This window comes from Solea solea, chromosome 13 (assembly GCF_958295425.1).
Source record: "Solea solea chromosome 13, fSolSol10.1, whole genome shotgun sequence".
NCBI classification, from domain to species: domain Eukaryota; kingdom Metazoa; phylum Chordata; class Actinopteri; order Pleuronectiformes; family Soleidae; genus Solea; species Solea solea.
The window spans coordinates 16861767-16870692 of NC_081146.1; positions in this window are offsets into that span (position 1 = coordinate 16861767).

Below are 8926 nucleotides of genomic sequence, written 5' to 3' on the forward strand. Positions count from 1 at the left end.
ATAAGAATTCAAGGTACAGCGGTTGGAGTTGTTCCCCCAAGTCAATTTGAGCCAGGTTTGCTGGCTCGGGAAGCTTTCAGTGCGAGGCCACATGCTTTTTGTCCTCCCCCTCCACGGTTGTATCTTTAAACCCAAAAATCCATAATGACTATGACAGCCACGGTATCTATTTCACAACAGTCCGCTCATGTCAATCAGCATGATGCCGATAAGGATCTGTATTTTGATTGAACGTGTGCAAAACTACTCATACTTTACACGAGTGACTTTGATGTTAACCCATTTGAAATCATATCAGATGCTGCACGACGAAAAGAACACCCCAATCAGGAGAGATGATTTCATAAAGAGGGCTCTTGGGTTTCAGCGTCATAAATAACGCATGGTAATCCCATATTTCTCCGACTGTTCTCATTTTAGCTCGTGGATGGAAAGAGGGCAGTTGTGACAAACATTGTTAGCGCGGCTGCCAAGCCGTTCTGACCTGGCTTTATGTGTCTTGGCTGCTCTGGTTTCTCTGCGCACAGACCTATGAGGTGATGTCCCAAGTCATCCATACCCTTACCTTTTGTAAGCCATTACGTACTCTGCATCTAGAGCAAAAAAAAAAAGTCAGGCTTGGATTTAATTGAGATTTTCAATACAATCATGGGAATGTGTTTTGCCTTTTGAAGCATATGTGAAGTGACGGCAACTGTTTACCCTGCATTTCCTATAATCTCCTTCCTCTTTCATGGTGTAAGTAACGTTGCTGTTTTTTGACTGCGTTTAAACAACAACCACGACGTTAATAATGTGTGAGGCTGTGTGTGTGTGTGTGTGTGTGTGCGAGTGCACATGTGCTGCTCACTAAGATTTTTTTGAAATGGCTTGATTCATAAGTCATGGGTCCCCCTGCTGAGACCTCTTCCTACATGTGCAATTTTCCGAGGCCAGCCACTTGCCAAGCAATAATTATGCTGAAGTTTTCAATTACACTCCTTCCATTTCATTAACAAAAAATGTTTGGCTATTGTATAATTAGATATATGAGCTTACCACCTACATTTAACATAGCCACTACACAGCAGCATGATGGAAAACAGGGAAGGATTTTAGCATGTGTGCATTCACCGTGGCTTAGTAGACTACTATAAAGTAAAATCAGCTAGACGTTATGCAGCAGCCTCCCCCTCCCTTTTTTCCATCATTTTTAAGGTCCTCTAATCTCCAAGACGTATACAGACCTATAATTGAGTCTCATGTGATGTTTGATGAAGCGTTGGGAGGTTCTCTTAACATACTAAGTACACATGTTCGCTTGCGAGTATAATTAGTTGTTGATGCCCATAATTTTATACTTTACAAACGCAGACATCTGAGCTATGTATTTAGGTGAGAGATTATTAATTACTTCAGCTACTGGCATTAAATTAAACAAGGGGGGGAAAAAAAAAAATCTTATATGCGCACTGAGTGGTTATTTTCCCCTTAAACTATTTTATTGAATATTTTGCACCCAGAAACCTAAACCCTGGCTCCCCCTCTCCCGCTGATGTCAAGTATGAACCACTGATGATATAATATAAAAGATTTATCTGTCCATCATCGTGGCTATCTTGCCATCTTAAGTGGCTATACCCTGTTACCACACAGGCTTGAGTTTCAGGGCAATGCAATCCAATACAAGCCACAGAAACTCTCCTCAGTCCTGTCATTTTGACTGTTCCCTTTCACATCCCTCGCAACAGGTTTCCGCTGGAGGCCAAGATTGTTCTCAGTGATGTGGTGTAGTTTAAAGTGGGAAACGGCCCAGCTTATTGTCAATGAAAGCAACTTAAATCTTGCGCCTGACACGTGGAGCAGCCATTTTAAAGGTTCACCAGTGTATCGTAAGCAATTTATTATTAAGTTTCGATATAAATTTGCCTTATTACCGACTATAGTTTTTGTTCACTTGATACGTGGCCGACCTAGATGCCGCTGATGGACAGCAGTGCGTCAGGTTTGTTGGTGATGTCAAAAATCGAACTGAAACCATGATGGAAGGAGGGAAACGCAGTCTAACGACGCGGAGGTAAAGTCAGCAGGGGACAGAGTTTAAATGAGGCTCGTCTCTCATTGGCGAAATGGCTAGGCTGAGGTGTAAGGTGATCCCAGCCTGATATTCCCCGGCCCTGTGACAGAATTATTAAAAGCTCATCCTCTTAATGCAGCATCCCCAGTGTCACCTTTCACAGGTCCTCAGACACTTGCCCAGTAGGAGTGCCTTTTTTTTTCCACAGGTAAATTGGCATCGGATAGACAAGCACCCAATCTGACATTACTGTGAGTGAGTGGTGACGGTTAATTGAACCCCTCTCATCGCAACTTGCAGCACAACTTGCTTTCAGCCGGGGCGTAATGCTCTCTTCTATCCGTCAAAGTTAGACACGCGTATTATTATGCATATGAGGCCTAATCTCCTGTCATTAGTGATTGTAATTGCATTATGGTGGTCATCAGTTGCAAAAATGATCTCTGAGTGGTGTCCATTTTTAAGGCAATTTTGATACTAAAAGGATTTGGCCTCTTTGTGCATAGCAGCGAGTCCCCCCAAGGCTGTACTAATTACATCCATAATCAAATGCGTTCTGTGTCTCCTTGTTAATGACATTGATCTTTTGGAATATCCAAGCCTATATTCTGTGAGATTATTGGATAAAGTGCAGGGTGAAGTCTGCGTGACCCCGGGAGGAAGATGTCGTTGCAGACATAAGTGGGTATTAAATGGATATAATTGACAGTGACCCTTCCTGGCACTATGAGCGGCTAAGGCCACCAGTCCATGGATCATACAGCAGAGGGGAGGAATTAGCATAGGTTACGAATGGGAAAATTAAAATTAAGAAAAAGGGAGAGAGACTGAGAGATGGATCAATGTTGAGCCAGTGGGCTTATCAGCTGAAAGGGCCTGCAGACGCCGTGGACACTCATCAACATCCATCATTTATAAGCTTTGCCACAGAATTTTTTTTTACCAAACTTTCTCAAAAGCTGCCCTTTATTTATATATATATATATATATATATATATATATATATATATATATGAAGTATATATGTCACATATATGTGAGGTATATATGTATATATACATACATATATACATATACATACATATATATATATATATATATATATATACATATACATATACATATACATATACATATATATACATATATACCTCATACATTTGAATCCACGTCGTCTCTCCTCATTTATGTTTGCGTTGGCAAACCACCATATGCATCCTGGGTGGGCCTCCGCTATGTTTGCTTATTGATCATTCAAAGGTCGTGAACTTAAGGGTCTAATCCATTGCGATGATGTAGACGGACGGTTAAAAGTGAGAATCCAACCTTGCAACATGCAATAAAAAAAAGAAAAAATCCCACCCCGTGACATAAAGGCTAATCGAGTGTGGTGCTGTGTTTGTAGATAAATCTAAGTGGAGAGATGAGGATTTCAATTTCAGTGACACACTGACCATCATCTGGCAATCGCCCCACCCCTGCACAGGTGGGTCCCATTGTGGTGTTTGTGTGTGAGTGTGTGTGTATGCTTTTTTTTTTTCTTTTGCTGTACTCTTGGCATGATGAGGGTAATTGGAGTGTTGGTCTGGTGAATCTGTGCCAGCCTGGGTGAGCAGATTGCATATGATGATCATGTCCTGACCAGATGGCTAGCTGGCACAAGCGCTTGAATTGGTGGAGTGAGTGTGTGTGTGTGTGTGTGTGTGTGTGTACGTATGTATATTTGTATGTGTGCATGTGTTAAGGGGGAGGATGAGTGGCGAGGAATAGCAATTTATTGTGACAGCTCATTTGTACATGTACTGTACTATATGGGCAGACTTACACAGTCTGGCCGCACGCAAGAACAACTTGGAGAAACATATTTGTTCACGAGTGGCACAAACGATTTCAAATAAACATCATTTGTTTGCTGTGTGTTTGACTCAGAAGCAAGGGCACAGGGCAATTACAATGTGCTAATCTAAAGTATTACAGTATTAAATGAATACGAAATTGCTTACACCTCATTATTTCATTTGAATATAATAATAATAGTATTGTTTTCACTGTTCATTACTTCTCTCGTGTTTAGGCTCCTGATGTAGCTGATAATATTTCACACATCAATCATAATTAATATAGCAGGACTTTTTTCCCCAGCATTTATAACTTGATGTCATATTATTCATAATTATGTCATGGCATGATATCATTAGCAGCTTTATTTTCCAACTTATTATTTCACATTTCCTATATTTTACGAATTGAAATGTCTATTTTATTGTTGTAAAACCTATCTCTATGTTTATATATGACTTGCTTTTATCCAAACTTATTTTCCCTAATGTCACTTTGAAATATCACATCGTAACAAGCATTATAATATGACGTGTTTTGAGTTAACCGACTTCAGAAATGTGCTCAGACAAATTGTACAGAAAAGGTATGATTTTGTTTCACATGAGGCGCGCACAGAAACCTTTGCGCTCGTTATAAAATTGCAGCAAATGCACAAGTGCACAAGTTCGGCGTCATTCAGATTTCTTCATCAAAACAGTGGACCAGTAACAGACCACGGTGGCGGTGGCCAATCTCACCTTCTCCGTGGCCACTTGGAAATGTATTACTTTCGAAGATGACAAATGGCTCCGGCAAAGTTTTGCACATGCAGCCGGATAAAGTTTATCTTTAGGGCATGTGCAGCTGCCAACAGTGCTTCCAGAAAACTTTAATCTTTCCTTTCAGGGGTTCACTTACTATTTCTGCACAGGGGACTTGATGGGAGGCAGACCGGGGGTGTTTTGACACCCGTCTGAGAAAACGATCGCAGTGAGTGGGCCTGCTGCTGCTGCTGCTGCTGTTGTAGCAGCACAGCCGCTCTACTGTGGCTTTCGCTGTCTGTTTCTCTGTAACTTAGCGCCCTGGCTACTTAATTAGAGCTTTAAGTTGTGGGAAACCAATCCAGTCAGAGGACAGCACTTCTCTCAGTCAGCCAGCCATGTGGCTAACCAACCAGAGTAAGGTGCTTTTATTGAGAATAATCCATCAGCGTGATCTGATGAGGTGTTGATAAATGATTAACCTACAGGGTACGTGATGAGCAGCTACTTCCGCGTTGTCACACGTGTGATCCATGTTCGGGCAGATATTACATGGGATTTGTTTGCCCTGAACACGCCAACTGAGGCAAACATCATTACAGTGATGGCGTACTGCTGCACACCAAACAAATAAATTAAAAAAAAAGCATGGGGCAAAGCAAACTGGCAACAGTAAACACTATTGATGCAGCCTGCAGATTTCATTACAACACTCTGCTGTTTCAACTAATGACTAACTTCTTCAGCAAAATCTAACATTGTGAGAGCAGCAGCAGAAAGAAAGAGAGAGAGGGAGGGAGGGAGAGAGGGAGGGAGGGAGGGAGCATTACTGGCGTTGCTGTCAGTAGGGGGTTCAGGCCAAGTGGGAAAACGTCAGCACTGTCAATGGGAAGGAGGGCTTGATGTTGCAATGATAGGCCTCTGTAATGGGCACTTTGAAAGAACAATCAGTGCCTTCTGTGAATCATATAGGCCAGCATGTAATTCATGTTTGCGTCTGTGAAATTTGTGCCAGAGCATGAGAACAAAAACTATTTGTAGTCTGCGCAAACTAAGCTAAAGGTTATGCACGTCCTTCAATGAGCCACGGCGTCGTGCTCTGACTCATGGTGCATTTTGACATTTTTGGAAGCCGCCGTTTCCCTTCTATTGGATTCCCCCGATATCATACAAAGAAATTCCTGTTACGTGACTTTGTGGTTTTATTGTCAGGGATTCTGTTGCAGAACGACTCCAGGAAGTATCGGTTTCCACAGCTGTTTATTTGTGTTTAGAGTGACATCATGTCACATTAGGGACCACTAAAATGGGATCATCATGCTTTCTTTTTTTGTGTTGACTCTTCAGCAGCGGGTTAGCATGTCACAGCACAATGCTTCAAAAGAATTTGATCCACGTAGTTCGACTAATTGGCTAAAACTCAGCAACTGCTTTTGCTGGGCATTGTGTTTATGCAATCTATGACAATGATGTCGGCTGATATTAGCTTGTTTTAAAGGACATTTGACCTCCGAACTCCCACCAGCTGATCCTTTAGTCCAAGTAAAGGTTCCCTCAAGGCATTTCTAAGATATCGTATTATAGTTTTAGACTGAGTTGTAGTTCTGAAATTCGTGTCAAGATTAGTCTCAGCCTCAGGAAAAAAACTGTACATGTCGTAAGTCCACTTCAGTCATTGTGTCAGCTTGACCGGCTGCGGGATTACTCCGGCAGACAGAAAATAGGCAAGAGGACTATTATTGCACGAATTTAGCACGAGCGGGACTGGAAGTCAAACACAGATACAACATTAAAGCGCTCCCTTCTCGTTTGCAGGTCCGGGAATCTGTTTCTTTGTGTTCACAGAGCTGTGAACCCATCCAGTGAGTGAGCCACTTTATACATTGAGAGGAATCCCAGGTTTATAGACATAATGCATTTCCAAGCCCCTTACCCAACCATCCCAACTACATGTTTAACCCTAACCCTAAACCCAATACTAACCCTAAACCAGGTCTTAACCCTGAAAAAGACTTTCAAATATGTAAGGACCAGCCAAAATATCCTCACCACGTATGGTGTATACATTTGTTGGTCCTCACAAATCCACACATACAAGAACACAAGAAGTGGCTGTGTGCACTAATCAGGACTATGAGGATTAGGAGGAAACTTTTCGTGCCAAAGGAGACGAGCAGTGATATCCGATTTTCTCCACTCCTCAGGTGAGTCTGCAGCGCTTCAGACAGGACGACTCTCGGCCCTCATTCAAATGATTCGCTGCCATTTCGCCCGCCTTCTCTCTGTCAATGGTGACGTAAAATGTATCACACTGTCTGCAGCACGGGAATGTCGCCAGGTGACACACAAAAAAGATGGCTATTTCTGCAGAGAGGTTTAAAAGAAATCTACTACACTGACTTTATTCATGTCCAATGAAAATAGCTTCAACTGTGTCACTCTTAACATGAAACCTTTGGAATGATTTGCTAAAATAGTTTTAATTCAAATGAACACTGGCAAAGAACACTGGATGAAAACAAAAGACATGGATTTTGGTCTTCCAATCTGTATTGGCTACACCCAATCTGCTCTGTATCCCGGATTAAAAATGCATAAGATTTAGTAGATTGTTGTGACAATGCTAAAATATATGCAATTTGATCACGTAGGAATTAAAAGTGTCATTGTGCTTGTCAATAGGGTGGTGGCGACGTGGCAGTATCACATTGACTCCTGCGTATTAATACTCCGTGTCCTATAGGGCTATCAGCTGATTGTTTGGAATGTAAATGATGCTGCTGATGGCTCCAGTGACTGATGGCTTAAATTCCAATTAATCAATTGCTTCATCAGTTTCCCTAATTCAGATCAAATATCTCCTGAGTGCACACTCTTCTTTCAGTGGTATTAGAAGAAATAAATGCTCTGGAAGTAATTTTCATCAATCTCGTGTACATGCCAATATCCCTCTCGAGCTTGGTCCACGTTGAGGACTTAATGTCTTAAGTGTGTGTATGTGTGCGTGTGTGTGTGTGTGTGTGTGTGTGTGAGAGAGAGAGAGAGAGTTGGAGAAGAATATGCATATAAGGAATGAACATGAGCAGAAAAATAAGGCTGTATATTTTTGCTTTGCAGTTACATTCTGACAAAATAATATTTTATTTATATATGTTCATATATATCTATATATATGTTCATATATATATATATATATCTATATACATATATGTATATAGATATATATATACAATTTAATGTTCATCATATTTGTTTCAAAAGAAGCACATTACACCTACATGCAGCCTGAAGTCCACTGCTCCACACATGCTGCAGTAATGACAGGTCACATGATTCCACCTGTCAAAAAAAAGAAGGAAAACCAGCCTTGTCAAATAAACCTGACGTGAGCTGACCTCTTGTACCACAGGCCTCCGTGTATCACTGCATCTTAAAACCAAAGCTGTCATGTCAGCCTCACTGTACAATAAGCCCCTGTCAATTATACAAAATAAAATCGACTATTCATAGGCAAGACTGTAATAGGATATTGGCTGATAGATTTAATAATTCAGTTTTGCCAGGGCTTAATTGGTATTAGTTTGTAACTAATAGCTGCATTTGTACAAAAAATAAATAAAAAGTAAATGTATATACACACACATATATATATATATATATATATATATATATATATATATATATATATATATATATATATATATATATATATATATATATATATATATATATACGATTCACTGAAGACAATGTCACAGTGAGAAGATACACACAGTTGCACCTACTTCATTTACTTTAGTCCCATTCACTTTAACAAAGTCCTCCACTGTTTGAGCATGCAGACGCAAAGGTACTGTAATTTGATTTATGAATTTGATCCCAGCAGCCCCCTAACTTCATTCATCAATGTTTCAGAAGGAGCAATTATGCATTGTGCCACAACTCTTCATAGCTCCATTATCCCAGGTGAATATCATTGTCGGAGGGTGTGTAATGGGATTGCTAAATATTCCATAATGGCTCGACAGCGCCTTGTCTCTCACATCCATTTATTAGTGTGTCCCTCTTCTCAAATTGAACTTCTTTTTTTTTTTGTTTGAATAATAGCTTTTGACAACAAGGGCATGGGTTACGTTTAAGAGACAGTGCAGAGTTGCACTGTCCTCACAGATTTTCTATTTGCTTCTGCCTGCTGGTGTATGGGCTTTGGCGAGTATGAATAATATCAATGTACCATTTTACTGCTCATAGTGGAATAATGGCAACCAAAGTGTTTTTAGTCTAATTA